Source organism: Eptatretus burgeri, chromosome 12 (assembly GCF_056783735.1).
Source record: "Eptatretus burgeri isolate ZD-2024b chromosome 12, Ebu_testis_v1, whole genome shotgun sequence".
Classification (NCBI taxonomy): domain Eukaryota; kingdom Metazoa; phylum Chordata; class Myxini; order Myxiniformes; family Myxinidae; genus Eptatretus; species Eptatretus burgeri.
Genome location: NC_140972.1, coordinates 30287872 through 30304231, shown reverse-complemented (window position 1 = coordinate 30304231; position 16360 = coordinate 30287872). Strand labels below are relative to the sequence as shown.

Here is a 16360-nt window from a genome sequence, read left to right as displayed (position 1 = left end):
GCCATTCCAAGCGTCACCGTGGCCAGGGACCACCACAATAAACCCTCCACCACCTTCACCTCTCCTCCTTCTGCCACCATTCCCGCACTGCCTGTGGGCACCGATCCTGGACTCGTTCAGGGCGCGCGCCGAGCAGCGGGTGCAAAAAGCGGCCTTTCCGGGGAAGTCGGATCAGGAATGAACACGCCCACTTCTGTTCCGTCCTATCAGCGAGCGCGGGGCGATTTGGCCCCGCCTCCAGGCGCGTCGGAGTAGAATCGATATATGCAAATTCGAGGATCAGGAATGATTCACGCCCACTTTTCCTCCGTCCAATGGGCGAGCGTGGCTCCGCCCCCGAGCCGATCCTGATCCGAAAATCTGCATATGGTTTCTCCTGCTGACTATAAAGCTCCGAGCGCGGGGCGAATCGAGAGAGAGAGAGAAGAGTTTCTGTTTCGGGCTCGAGTGAGAGAAGAGTTTCTGTTTCGGGCTTGAGTTGGAGTAGAGAGTTTCTGTTTCGGGCTCGGGCGCGTTGTGGCGGCGGCGAAGTGTGGCAGCAGCAGTCAAGACGGGTCTGGAGAAGAGTCGGTCTGTCGGGCTTCGGAGTCTGTCGGGGAGCTGCAGAGAGGAGAAGCCGGGAACGCGGTCGAGGGCGCAGTGGAGTCGCTCGTCGCGGGACCCAAGCAAGCCAGCTATCCTCTTTCCCCAGAGCATCAACAACCCCCCCCCCCCCGTTACCCTCCCCCCCGCGCTGAGATAGTGCGAAAAGGGGGGCCCCGTTCCCACCCCATTCCAGGCAGTGCCAGCGAGGCCCGCGGAGGAGCGCGGAGTCGGGGCGCCGCCGCCATTTTGCGGCTCATCACCAGATGGGAAGGCTCGACGCGGTCTCGGCCCCAGGCCCGTCTGCCCCCTTTTAGTTGAGGGTGGCCCCTTTTTCTTTTGCTTTGGAGTATATGTGTTGTCGGCGCCGTCTGTAAAGTAAAACTGTGTAAGTGTTGCCGTGTGCTCGTGTAGTCGGTAGTAGATCTGCATTGTGTTTCTTTTGTTGCATTTGCTTTTGGTGCATAATTGTTGTGTTTCTTTTACATTTGCTTTTGGTGTACAATTGTAATTGTATATGTGTGCTTTCCGTTTGCCGCGGAATAAATGTGAATTATGTTGAACTGTTTTTCCCGTTTCGCTTCGTCTTTTCTTTCATTGAATCTCCATCTTACTTCACGTAAAGGGTTGGTCGTGGGCTAAATACGCCCAATAATTAATCGGAACCGTCGAGGTTGATGATAACACCGCTCGGTTATCCCGATAGTACGGAACGGGTCGCTTAAAGTGGCCCGTGTCCGAAGTCGACCTGCGGCGAGGTGCGATCGCCCGGTCTACCCTCCGTGTGGGTACTTAGGTAGGTCGAATTTGGCGAACAACCCTATCCCACGCGGGGGGCCGATTGGCACGATCGTGGTGAGGCCGAAAGGCCCACCCGTGACTAGTTCCCGGCGTTAGTCCGAGAGGGTCACGACGGAATTGTCCGTCCGGTGGGCGACGTGCCGCGATTCGAGTTATGTGGCCGCTCGCACGCCTGCGGGCGCGAATTCGCAACAATATATACATACATATGTATATATATACATACATATGTATATATACATATATATATATATATATATATATATATATATATATATATATATATATATATATATATATATATATATATATATATATATATCCCAGAAGCTGAAAATAACAGTTTAGCAATCCTACCCCATTCATTTGAAGGTCCCTCTATATCGACATGTCTTGCATTCTGAGATGATTGAGAGAAGATTACAAAATAAACCTAAATAGTGGTGTAATTATAATGTTGTTATTATGCTTAAATCTTCTTCTTTTTTTCTACTTTTAATGGACACAATTATTCCCTTGTTCTTGGGTGTTGGCTGGAGGAGGCTTGACCACTTACTTGGTATTAAAATGCGTCACTATTTCTCTTGTGAAAATCCAATGGAGGAATAATTCTAGAGTGATCAAGTTTACCGATTAGTCTGGAGAAATGATCAGGCCAATAGGGCTTTTACTAGATCCGAAAGCCGAGGGCATTTACACACACACAGATTGTGAATCCTTCATTGTCGAGCTCCACAAACTGGAGCTGAGCCTTTGTTCCCTCCATGACAGGACCCTCGGGTAGTTGAAAAGGAGGTTGGTGGGGGCAGGAGGAAGGCTCTATATTCAGTAGAATTAATGAGCTAACAATGCTTGTGGAACATATCAGCGAGCTTGCTGATCTTTTGTTTGCCTGTGTTCACATGTACAACACATACATGTTGTATCACTGTCTGGTCGCAGCAAATTCCTTTTGAAAGATGAGGAATGATATGTAAAGTAAACATGGAGAAATGAATGGCAAACGTTCTTGTGGGAGCTCATTCTCGATGTTTCACCTGCCTCGTGCTATTTATGCCTTGGGTGGAATGTTAATCTTGATTTGTGCTCTCCAAGGACCTGAAATGGTACGCAGGAGGGTCTTTGTGCCTCCGTTTCTATGTAAGGCACCAAAAGGCACCTGTATTGGTGTGCACTTAAAGGTGTGCATTGTTTTAAGGCATGCATACCAGTTCTGAGTTTTGATGTTAATGTTTCATCAGATATTGGTAACAGTTGTGAGCAAGCTACAGGAAGGCCACAATGTCTTGTCACCCCTTGTAAAAATTGTGAGTGCTAATTCGTTTCTTTTTTTCCTTTTTTACAGATTGAGTGAATACCACTGATGACCTCATGCAAGCAGTGCGACTTGCCTTTAATCGGATCACCCCGCAAATGCTCCGGAAAATGTCCCACAGAACATGCGGCACAAAATGATTCAGTGTCATGAGTGATGGAGCACAAACACATCCACTTGACACTTAAGGCTTACATCATATGCAATAAAAGAGTACTGCAAATGTATGTGGTATAACTTGTAGAACCCTTCAGTGTTGTCAGCTAATATGATAAAAGGGCATTGTCAATTTTTACAAGGGGTGACAAAACATTGTGACCACCCTGTACATATTAGGGTCTAAAAATCAGATGGGGATTTGAACCACTTGACAAAATCTCCACCTCCTGTATGCGCAATGCAATCCTCTTCTATTGCCCACCTTATGTCCACTTCCTCCTGCGTATTTTCTCGTTTTCCACCTCCCCTAACAGATGAATCCACAGTCCACAGATGCTGTTTCCATTGTGGTGAGATGGTATGAAAATGCATTCAAGAAGCCCAGGAAGCCTTCTCAACATCACCCGTGGCATCTTTGTCACAAGTGAAGTTTCCAAATACTATGCAGCTGGCCTGGCAGAGACTTATTCTCCATGATCACGTGACAGTGATGGAAGCCACAAATAGTCAATATATTTGAGCAGGTGGGAAGTAGAAGTTTCAGGAGAAACTCTGCATTGACTTCGGACGAAACAGTAGAACGCATTCTGCTTACTTGTGGCACCTGCGCTGCAAATGCTTTTGGGCATCACATGTTCCATGGCACAAACAAGTGGTGTGTAGATGTTGGCAGGGTGTAGACAACCTCTGTTTATGTAGGCACCACCCCTCACCTCCCCCCTCTTCTTTTTTTTTTTCCAACAATTTGTGCCAGCTGTACCAAAGAGCACTCGTCACATTTGAGGATGTGAATTCGCAAACTGCATGCCATGTATGCCATGAAGATGCAAATATCACATCAATTTAATAGCAGATGTTATGGTGGAATGACATTTATGCTTATGACTCATGAGGCCTGCGGCAGGAAGTGTGTCAAACTAGAAACTCGTGTGTACCTCCACACTCCAATCTTACTTTGTCCTTCTTGCCTGCACTGTGTGTGCTCTGATACTTTTCCTGGTGAAGATGAAGAAGAAGTGAAGAATAAGTTTTAAAATTCAGTGTTACCTTGATGTCATCATGCACCATGCTCTATGCAGACCATTGGTTCCACCAAAGCAGTTTCTTGGCTCAGCTTACAATCCTGGATGGGTCGCCACTCCGACACAGGAAGTCAGGGCAGGGGTTTGAAATTTGTTCAGGGTGCCGGTGATAGCTCATCTACTCTTCACGAAGGACATCCTGGGATCTTTAACGTCCAGCAGTTAATGCGGGCAGATGGAACACCCAGTTTAATGTTCACCTGAGGGACTGTGCACACGTTGATAAAACACCAAGATGATAGTTTATAGCTGGGCCGAGATTTGAACCCAGATGAGACAGCTCAGAGGTGAGTGTGCATACCTCCAGGCGGTTCTTTCAGCGAGAGGGTCTTTGTGCCACCGTTTCTTGTGCCTCCGAAAAGACATTGTGACATCATTACTTCCACCATGGGTGAATGGAGGTTATGTTTTCACCCCTGCTTGTTTGTGTGTCTGTTTGTTTGTCTCTTGGAACAGGATATCTCAAACAGTTATGGACGGATTTGGACGAAACGTGGAGGACAGCTTGGGTGTGAGACGAGGAAGAATCGATTAAATTTTGGTGAAGTTCGAGATCTGGATCCAGATACAATAATTTTTGTGCCTCCACAAACGAAGTCGCAGGTGGCATTATGTTTTCGGGTTGTACATCCGTCCGTACAAACATAAATACGTATGTACGTCCGTCCGTCCTTCCGTACATACATAAATACGTATATACGTCCGTCCGATGCCAATTTTCTGTTTTCTCTGCAACCACTTAGCCAGTTGACAGGAAATTTTCACCATAGGTGCAACAACTCACATAAAATAATTTAATGATAATTATGATGTCACATGTCACGTGGTGTGGCAGCATGTTGGAAAAAAGGAAAAACTTTGGACCTCTGTGTCTCTGAAACCGCTCCAAGGAAAAAATTGAAATTTGGCAAATGTGAAGTACTCCCCATTAGGGTGTTTCATATTGCAACTTTTTTGCGGTAATCAAGTTGGCTACCCGTCGTAGCTTTTCAATATGGATAAAATCCCCACTCGCCGATTTTTAGAATTTTCCTCCCAAAAATGGCCGCCGGCGGCCATTTTTTTCCAAAATGGCGGCCTCTTTTCGCGTTTTGACACAGAAATCGACTCCTACACCTACTAAAATACGTTAATGTTACTTGATATGTGTATGTTTGTAGAAGATTATGATTGCTATGTCTGCTCGCAGTCGGGGACGAGACATCAGGCATCCAATATGGCGGAAAAATCCAAAATGGCGTCCAAGATGGCCGATTTTTGGCCACTGGAAAGTTGTTCTCTCCGATGTGGGTTCTAATATGTCTAGTTATCGGTTTTTGGGTGTGCTGAATTCGTTTATATGCTCTAAAATGCAGTATATCTGTCACAGAGACGTCTGCGGGGGTCATGCTCTCGCGATAAGAAGTAGTTCTTGCAAGTCCGAAGAAGAATTTTGAATATTCTCGCCCTCATTGATATCAGAAAATAACAATTAAATATTCGAAGGTCAAACATGTATTTATTTAACATGTACAGTATATACACGAATTACTAGTATACTAATGCCATAATGAATGTTCTAATATGAATTCATGTATGCGTACCTATCAGCCTCGATAATCAATAATATTGGCCATGGCATGACATACATGGCTGTAGCGACATTTCAAATTAAAATTTCCATAGTTCAAAAGCATCAATGTTCACACTTCACTTCATATAGTTATCTACATTTTCACGTATATATGAAGGAGTGATCAACACCTATGGTATTTGACACCGCAATTGGTTATTTTCGCTCTTGCCGATTCCAACGTGCCCACAGATGAGCGAGAAACGATGGCAAAACTGTTGCATCAGACACCTACACTACCTCATGATCGACTCAGCTCAGGAAAGCCAAAATTTTGATGATGTCATCCGTCACGTGGTTCGGCAGTCATGATTTTTTTAAACATCAAAGCCTTATCTTCTTCCCTGAAAAGGCTGAACAGATCGAGCCAAAAAAACTTCACAGGTATGATCACCTATCCATTTAGGAACAAAAAGTTATCCACCTATGATGTAATATGTCATGATGGGGCAGCCATATTTGATTTACCCTTAAATGTTTGAAAATAATTTTCACCAGAATGGCTTGACAGATCGAGGGGAAACTTCACCCACATGTTCCCGAAATCTTGGGGACACCAGGGTGTTCACAAATAATTAATGTCACATGGTCTGGCAGCCATATTGGATTGAACAAAAATCTTAAGAAAATTATTTCTCTTGAACTGCTTCATCAATCGACATGAGTAGCCTGGTGTTGTCTCAGTGGTTAGGGTGGCGGCTTGGGATCCTATCTGCCATGACCTTTCCTGGGAAAGCCACATTTCAAACCTCGCCTCCAAAGCCAGTCGCCGACTGGGAATCCTCCGTCGTGCAAGGTCCTTCCTCGGCCCACCTGAGCTCTTGACCACTTACAAAGCTATTGTCCGCAGCCTTATGGAGTACTGCTCTCCCCTCTGGGCTGGTGCTCCTGCCTCCCACCTTTCTCGGCTTCACGCTGTAGAAACCAAGGCATTTCGGATCATTGGCATCTCCCGCAATGAGGCTCTCTTTGGGCCTCTCACTCAATCACCGAAGGTTGGTTGGTGGTCTATCTGTCTTCTACCGTATCCTCTCCAGCCTCGCCCCCCTGCTCTCTGTGATTTGTCCCCACCACATTTCCGCAGGGTGCTCAAGGTCCGCCAACAACCCCCTTCTGGTAAAACTACCAAAATCACGAATCACTGCTCACCTTCACTCTTTCATTCCTCTTTTTTCCCACCTTTGGAATAAACTCCCTCACCCTATTCATTCCCATTCTTCCCTCCAGGCCTTCAAAACAGCTGTTCACCACCACCTCTTATCATCCCCCATCCAAATCCTCGATCTTTTCTACCCCCGATAATCCACCCAAGCCCACCTCCTTCAAATTCCCTGCTTTCCTTCCTGAAAGTCCCTGTAATGTCCATCTTGTATTCCCCATGTTCCCCGTCCCATCCCTCTCCCTTCCACACATCGCCAAATGTCTCTGTTCCCCACTGTTTTGTCCCTCCACTCCCACCCCTCTTGTCTCATGCCCCCCCCTCTTGATGTGCGTTGTGTGTTAGCTCTCATACGAGCCTCGACAAGGTATACAAAAAAAAGTCAGGTAACACCAGTTGATGAGCGCATTATGAGACGAAGGATTCGTCACACATTGGGTGTCATTTGCCTGGTTTCTGTTAATGCTCCGCCTGAGGTGAGTGATCTCACCGTAAAGGACGCATTCTATGTCATGCTCGAGTCTGTGGTTGATCAATGCCCCAGACAAGATACTCGTCTAGTCTTGGGGGATTTCAATGCATTGACTAGAACTGATATGGATGGTTATGAGATATGTGTTGGTCCCCATGGGTCTGGAACTGTGAACCAGAATAGCACTATGTTCCTTGCCTTTGCAAGAAGTCGTGGACTTAGGGTGGCTGCTTCATGGTTTCAGTATGCACAGGCTCATCGCTGGACTTGGTATTCCAACGCTGGTGGTGTGGCAAAGGAGATTAACCATGCACTCATTGATGGTCGCTGGAGGATGATCCAGAACTGTATGGTCAACCGGGGTGCTTAGTTCCTCAATACCGACCACAGGCTTGTGGAAGCAACTCTGAAGTAGCAGCTTAAATCCAGGAGAATGGTATAATCTCAGCCTCGGCTGGATGTTGGCAAGGACAAGGATAAGAGGGTGGCTGAGAAGTTTTTAAACAAGCTGAGTGGGGATTTGGGGGTCTGGGTGATTTGGAGAATTCTGAGCAGTTGTGGAGTGCCTTTAAGACCACCATCCTTGATGTTGCCGGTTGGATGTCTTGGAACTCACCATTGGGTGAAGAAGAATTTTATCTCTCAAGGGGCACTGGATACCATTGACCAGAGTCGCAGGGCTCGGCTGAATGGCAGAGCTGAGCTGTTCAGGGAGTTGAGGCATAAAACTTCGTGCACTAAGTGTGGAGAAGAATGCCTATGTGTGAGGAATCTGTGAAGGTGCAGAGCATCACCTCTGGTTAAGAGATTCTCATCCTGCTTTCAGGGGAGTTCGCACATTGTGTCCATCGTTGTACTGCAGTTAGAGCAGAGGGTGTTGGGCTCTTGACAGAGGAGTCCGAAGTGAAGGCGTGCTGGGCTAGTTACTTTGAGCAGCTGTACCAGGCTGATCCACCAGCTGGCGAGTTGGATGTCAGAGGTGTTACTATCCCTCTTGCTGACCCTCCAATCAAGTGTGTTCCACCTTCGTTTGTGGAAACACAGACTGTGATGAACCGGTTGAAATGGGGTAAAACTCCTGGGATCTGTGGCATCCATGATGAACTTGTCAAGGCTGGTGGAAATACTGTACTCACGTCATTGCATGCAGTTCGATGCTCTGCCTGGAACACAGGCATCATCCCAACTGACTGGAAGAGGGGTCTTGTTGTCCCTCTCTGGAAAGGGAAGGGTGATCGCCAGGGCTACAACAACTTCCGAGGGGCAACGCTGCTCTCAGTGCTGGGCAAGGTCTTTGCTCGGACATTTCTTTCAAGGTTTCGCCACCATATGCTTGAGCACCAGCACCCAGAACAGTCAAGCTTTGCAACAAAGAAGTTAATGATTGACCATATCCTTGCCCTTCAGGTCCTCACAAAATGCTGATGAGAGTTTTGGCAGGGGCTGCTTTCAGCCGATGTTGATGTCTGCAAAGCATTTGATTCAGTGAATCGGGATGCCGTCTTGAGGATTCATGGTCTTCATGGGATGGCCATCAAAACTGATCAATCTCATGTCTGAACTGTACTCTGGCAGTGAGAGTGCTGTGTGATGTGGTGATACCATCTCCAACTTACTTCCATTTGTTACTGGAGTTTGTCAGGGGTGTGTACTGGACCCCACACTTTTCAGCGCTTGTCTGGACTGGATTCTGGGGAGGCTGTTGGAGAGATCAAGCTGCGGTGCATCATTTGGAAATGTCACGATCTCTGACCTTGATTTTGCAGATAATGCAGTCAACTTTGCGGAGACTCTCGATGTCCTTTTGAGCGCATCAAGATGCTGAATGAGGAGTCAGAGCCACTGGGATTACAGATTTCCTGGGTCAAAACTAATATCCAGACTTTCAATGACATCTTGGATGCTGCTATCATGTCTGTACCTGTTTGTGGCGAGGATGTTGAGGTCATGTAAAAATTCACTTACCTTGGCAGTGATATTCATGTCTCTGCTGGCTGTGAGCCAGAGGTCAATAGATGTCTGGGTCAGGCCTGGGGAGTCATGAATTCACTGGATCAGTGACTGACCAGTTATCTGAGAAGGAGACTTAATTCCTTTGGTACCAGTTATCTTTGGAGAATCCTTGGTTATCGCTGGTCAGACTTTGTGTCCAATGAGCGATTGCTGAGAGAGACTCAAATGAGATTTGTTACTTGCATAGTTTGTGAGCGTCAGCTGCGGCTGTATGGACATCTGGCTCATTTTCCTGACGCTAATCCTGCTCACCAGATTCTCCCAACGAGGGAGGCTTGTGAGTGGAGGAGGCCAATGGACCGACCACTTCCCTCATGGTTGCAGCAGCTTTATTGGCATCTGAAGGAGATGGGGATGGGCCAGGCATCTGCCTGGCGGATGGCCAGACAGTTCCCTGGAGTACCGGAAGAAAGTGCACGCAGCGACGCGCTGCTCCGGCGCATGCTCCCATACCTGACCTGACCTGAAGGATAACTCCGTTTCTTTCGTTTTCTACTATACCTTCAATTTGAGGCTTGTTTCCTGGGTAGTTGCATCTGGTTTCAAGATGCCTTGTCCATGTGATGTTCACACTGGAATGTGGCATTTCAAAGCATGCCATCCTTTGGATTGGAGTTTGAGCTGGTTGTTCTGTTTGCATCCCCTTTCTGGACATAGCTGACTATGGTACGTTTTTAAAATAAATGACCCATCCTTGGGGATTGCAAAATAGCATTATTCAGGAAGTCTGCATGCGGTTTATTTTTTATATACAAAATATAGGCTCATGGAACAGTGATGTGAGCATGTGTAAAAAGACAATGGCTGATTGTCAAGTCCACAACCTCACATACATAACCAGACTCGATGGTGTAATGGTTGGAGTGTCTGCTTCGAGTCAGGGAGATCATTGGTTCAAACCCTCTTCCAAACAGGTTTCTGTGTTTAGAACTATAGGTTGGCAACTATTTTGCACGCTTTACGGACCTCATGGCCGACTGCATTGAAGTTTCTTGTACTGATAGTCGGACCACAGCTGTATGCAACAAACAGGGGAGTGAATGAAGAGGAAAAGAGGAGAGGAAGGAGTTGGGGAAACACATCAACATGCCTGTAAGAGGGTTGGGTTTGGTAGGTTTAATGGAGGTAGAAAAGTTCTAGTATATGTCATATCATGTACATGGAGATAGATGTGCATTGGAAGTGTGAGTTCGCATAAATTTGTGTTCCCCTCTACCGTCTCTATATTCTATATATTGCACCAAATGCACTACAACTCCCCCACAGATCTCCACATGCCCATTCCTTTAGCACATAAATTACGGTGAAGTTAACCACTTTGAATCAGCAAGAGCGGGCAAGAGCTGCACACCAATTCCCCAAACGGAAGCCATCCATTGAATCGGCCAGGTACGTCTGGGCTTCCAGCCCCCTCCCCTTTCTCGCGAAAGGAAACGTGCACTGAGGGTGAAGCAGTGAAGCTCTGCCAATCAGGCACTGTTGTTGGGGTCAGGAGGCAAGACACCGCCAATCACCATCTCTCAAGGTTTGTCCGCCCCCGCAAGCCCTATGCCTATGGGAAGCCGCAGGGATTGCTCATGTGGGGAAGGAAAAGAGATAAAAGGAGGAACATACCTGAAGCGGAGCTCAAAGTCTTGTGGCCTTTCATCTGTTTGTTCTTTCATTCAAGCCTGCTTCACCCTCCGAACATTTTCTTCCCTGACATTGATGCTCCTCCCTTCATTTTCCAACTTTCTTTCTTCACAATCCTCCCATCTTTCTGACTTTTCATTTCCTTCTTTCCGGACTGTTTGCAGCTTTTTATAGGGCAAAGAAAAAGGTAAAGCAAAGCATATTCAACAAGAAAGAGCAATCAGATAATGCAGAACCTTGCCAAGACTTCTTTTGTGTGGAAAATAAAGGGAAGGGTGTTCTGAAAGAAAAGTTTAAATGGTCTAGTTGTAAATGTGTAAATGTCAAAGGTCTGATAAGTTGTAAATGTTAAATGGTTTGATTGTCTAAAGCTAGAAAGGTCTGAAAAGGTCTAAATGGGTATAAAAGGGTTGAAATGGTCTAAAGGGTCTTAAAAGTTTGAAGGGGTCTAAAAGGTGTAATTTAAGGTCTAAAGGGTCAGAATTGTCTGAATGGTCCTAAAATGTATAAATGGTCTAAAGGTCAAAGTCTACAGAGCATTAAAAGGTCTGAAAGTTGTGCAGGTTTAAAAGTGTAACAGGTTCTTAGAATTCCAAAGATGTTAGGGTTTGAAAGGATCTTAGAGGTCTTAAATGGTCTGACACATTGTACAAGTATAGTTAGATGGGAAGTTGTACCCCACCTGATTTGCTCTATTAGCCGGTGCTGCACCTATCTGTTCCACTCAACAGAAGATCACCAGATGTAGTACTGAGGATGTGGCCTCTAGTTTGGTTGCCGTGCTAATAGAAAGGTGTTGCGAAAACATCAAAGCATAACCCTGCTAGGCCAGTAGTCTAAGTCAAGCTGCTCTACGGCTGCAAAAGGAACTATAGCCTGTTGGACCACGGAGTTATCTGTGGTCGGCGGCCTCAGCACCGGGTGTTTAGGAGAAACTCGAGCGCTTCCGCTTATGGCGAGCTTTGAACCACGGGCCGTAACAATATACTTGTAGATTACTATGCATTTTTACCTGTCACTTTGCTAATGTATTTAATCAAAAGATGTCATGTTGTCGTTCACAAACATTCTGCTCTATTCACTCTATCATTTGCCCAAGGTCATCTTCCATCTGCTTGGAAGTCAGCGAATATCACCTTCATCAACCATCCTTGCTGCTTGTATATGGCGCTAGCAAAACTCACTTCCGATTTGCTGAAAAGCTCATTGTTGGGGGCATTGGTTTGAACCTACCCTTAAAATGAGTGAAAATAAACATTTTGAAAATTTGAAATGATTCTCACTCAGATTTCAACATCACTGCAATGCATATTATTAAGTTGTTTAAACTTTACATTTGAAGATGATTTGTAATACTGGCTACCACCGGGTGGTGCTATAGGATACACATTTACATAGAGAGAATTAGGGTCTTCCCTGCACCCTGTACCCCCACCCTCTCCAGATATGCCACCCAGACAATGCGTACTTGGGGTACCTTTCGGGAACATGCAAAATTTGGTTGGATGTGGTTCAGTAGTTTTGAAGTTTTGAAGCAGTTATATCAAGAAACAAACAAAAAAATATACAAATTCACTTTTATCTATCTATAATTCCAGCAATCTCTGTCTGTCTGTCGGTCTGTCTGTCTGCGACCGCCGTTTCTTGACAACCGCTGGTCCAGTCGGATTGAAACTTGCCAGGAATATTGCCAGGGACCCGCGGATGTGCCTTTTCAAGGTTTGATATCGATCGGACGAGCGGTTCCCAAGTTACGGCCATTTATCTGTCAACCAATGACAAGACACGGTGCTCGGATGTCACGAATGACATCACAATTAATGTTTATTTATTTATTTATTTTTTGCACGATCGACGGTCCGATCTGATTGAAACTTGCCAGGAATATTGCCGGGGCCTCGCGGATGTGCTTTTCAAGATTTGATATTAATCGGATAAGCGGTTCCCAAGTTACGGCCATTTATTTGTCGACCAATGACAAGACACGGTGATATGACGTCACAAATGACGTCACAATCAATGTTTATTTATTTATTTATTTATTTATTTATTTATTATTTCTTTTGCACGATTGATTGAAACTTGCCAGGAATATTGCTGGGGATCCGCGGATGTGCCTTTTCGAGGTTTGAGAGAGAGAGAGAGAGAGAGAGAGAGAGAGAGAGAGAGAGAGAGAGAGAGAGAGAGAGAGAGAGAGAGAGAGAGAGAGAGAGAGAGAGAGAGAGAGAGAGAGAGAGAGAGAGAGAGAGAGAGAGAGGCTGCACATACTGGCACTCACCTACGGGCACGCACCTACGGGCCCGCCCCTACGGACCCGTACGCGTAGTATAGATTCCATGATTATTCAATGTAGTGGCCTCGCAGCATGGCCTAGAGGTATGCACACTCGCCTCTCAGCTGTCGAATCTGGATTTGAATCCCGACCCAGCTATAAAACTATTATCCTGATATTTCATATGCAGGTTGGTGTGTGTGTGTGTGTGCGTGCGTGCGTGCGTGCGTGCGTGCGTGCGTGCGTGCGTGTGTGTGTGTGTGTGTGTGTGTGTGTGTGTGTGTGTGTGTGTGTGTGTGTGTGTGTGCTGTCTCTTGGATGGATGTTAAATTGGGCGTTCCTGTCTGCCAACATTAGTTGGATGTTAAGGATCCTATGGTGTCCTTCATGAAGAGTAGGTGAGCTATCACTGGCACCATGGCCAAATTACAAATTCCTGCCCAAACCTACAGACGGTATTGTGTCAGCAGCACTGCCATTCCCTCAGCCAATGATGCTACTCTGCTGCCTTCGTGCTGCATACGACCGAAGAAGGATATTAAATTTTGTTCTTAAAACGATTTAAACTTTTAAGAGGCAATATTAAATGGCCTCTTAAAAGGTGTATGTTGATTTAAATTTTAAATTTTTGGTGGTGTTCTTAAGCCTTGTATTTCTCCATTTTTCCTGTGATATGTATATTGTTTTGAATTTTATGTATTCGTGGCTTTTTGTTGTTCAAACATTGTTCGGAGAGCAAAGTAACCAAGTAGAATTTCCAAGATGTTTCCATTGCACCTCCTTCCAATCTCCTTCCCCTCTTCTTCTACTCTCCGGCCCTCATCTCCACTTCCCATATTTTCTTCTTCCGCCTTCTGTAATAAATTTTGCTCAATTTTACCAACCTTCCATTTGTTACGTAGGATGTAAATTTCCCCAAAATGGATAATCACCTTCATTCCACTTTTGTACTTCTATGCTAAGACAGACTTGCCGATCAACCTAATTTCTAAAGTTACAGAGCAGAACCACATCAGTAAAACATGCTTCATGTAAGCCAAACTCCTTTACAGTCTGACAAATCGGGTGAAGCATAGGCCATGAGCCCTCTCCCTCCCTCCACCACCTACTACTTCTCAGACATACCAAAATGAATCACAAACCACATTCCCTGAAAAAATAACATATTTTCCACTATCCTGCACAGATGTTCAACAACATGTTTAAAACGGGGGCAGTTTGGCCAAGCGATCCAGATCATGGGATCTTGTTTGGTTCGGAGCACATTGCCTCTACAGGGTGCAAGGTCTATGAGCAAAGGGGTTGGAGATATATCTGTTATTGGGGGTCAAATGACCATTCCGATGTGTGTGCACAAACACGTGGCCGACATGTCTCCCACACCTGAAACATCATCTCGGCGTGTTTACTTTGGACACAACTCTCTTTGAGAGTCTCGGGACCTCCACGGGATGATTAAAGCAGACTCGCATTGGCCATGTTTGTGAGACAGGTGGTGATCCCATCAGAAGTCGGAACGCTTTGCTTGAACACTTTGGGATGGTATACACTCGGAGTGATAAAATTACTCATGCACTTACTCACTCACTCACTCAACTTACTACCCCCATCATTTTGCTACACTAGCAAAGCCTGCAAAACAACCCCAATATGCTCCCTTCAATTTCCATTAAAACTTCATCATCATCATCATCATCATCATGTACCATGTACCCTGTCTTATTTGCTGTAACTTGTAGCCAAAGCTTCTCTGGGAAAGTCTTTTGAAAGCAAATTTGCACGTTTCCAAATTTGGCTGATTACTGATTACAGTAATTTAATGTTTTTCTTTGCCCACTTTGATATGAGCAATTTGAAAACTTCTTTTTTTAAAACAAACAAACACACAATTAATTTATTTATTGTACAGAATCGATTATTCCAAGAACATAATATTATAATTTAAAGGATTGCTGCAAATGATGTTCATTTCACAACATCCTACTATTTGTCCCGGTTGCCCGGTTCGAATCCGTCGAGTCCCTTAAATACAACCATAACAGTCGACCACCGGATCATGTACATACTCGTAATGTTGTGACTCCATATGGATTAAAAGTCCGAATTGGTCCAGCATTATGCCGATTAGGCCAAGCGGGCCCGACACGTGACACGTTCTGGATGTGCGACGTTGAGAACCATGGCGAATTAGCCTTCAACAGGTCTTTCATAATCACCCCCGACAGCATTTCCTGCAGGCTAGTGCCTAAAGGCTTAAATGCTGCAGGCTAGTACCAAATGCTGCGGCTTGACATCATCCTTCCAAGGTGTTCTGTAACAGCAGTGGGAGGCACCCCCCTTCGGAAAGCAGGCTAGTGCCTAAAGGCCAAGCAAACTATGACAAAGGAACATTAAAACAGATTACACAGGGTAGAACGGTAAAAATGGTGTTAAAGGCTGGGTAATTTTAGACACAGACATTGGAAAAGGGATACGTCCTCCAACTGGACATAAAAGTGATACATATCTAATATCACAATTAATTATCTTACACTTATGTGCTCGACATTTTGCAAGACATTCACTTTGAGGAAATAATTTCTCTATTCTCAGCATTATTAACCCCAAGGAGCCATTTCCACAACACTATATTCAAATTCATTACCCCTGTGCATGTTAGCATAACGCTAGGTTAAGCAATACGATGACATATATCAAATGTCATATAAATGCTAAATTAGGCCTTTTGCGCAAGTGCTGTGTATGTGTGTTTACAGTGAATGGCACTTTTAACGTGCCATTGTTGGCACAAAATCTGTAATTCAAATCGTCTTTTGAACATAATTTTCAGTATTTAGAAGAAAGAGTGGCAATTTCAAAATGGTTAACCGTGATTGTGCTGTTCGTGAAGGCAAATCGGACTCACAAATTTAAGAATATGAGAAATATCCTTGGATGATAGAAGTCAGGTTCCAATCATTTGCTGTTCATACATGTACAGTAGCTAGTGGCAGCTGTGGTTAACGCACGCATGCACGCGCCTGGTGGTGGCTTAATGGTTAAGGTGGCTGGCTTAAGATCCTAAGGTCTTGAGTTGAAGCCCCTGTTCTCTATTGAATCAACACCAGGTGGGTCGACTCAACCTGTCATCCTTCTGAGGTCAGCAAAATGAGCACCAGCTTACTGGTAAGAGGGGGCATTGCATCAGCAGCACATCCTCACCCCCAGAAAATGATGGAACCAATCAGTCACAGGCTGTATGCAAACAAAACATCCAGGTTT

The 16360-nt window shown here is 45.2% G+C and overlaps 1 long non-coding RNA gene across 4 annotated transcripts in view; it reads left to right on the top strand.

Moving 5' to 3' along the window:
- LOC147015350 (uncharacterized) overlaps nt 1–5614 on the top strand; it is a 49098-nt gene extending 43484 nt beyond the window's left edge. For all 4 annotated transcript variants that reach the window (XR_015050297.1, XR_015050295.1, XR_015050296.1 and 1 more), the window contains 2 exons: nt 2729–2922; nt 3172–5614. This is a non-coding gene — a long non-coding RNA (uncharacterized LOC147015350). The remainder of the gene's footprint in view (nt 1–2728; nt 2923–3171) is intronic.
- The last annotated feature ends 10746 nt before the right edge of the window (nt 5615–16360 follow it).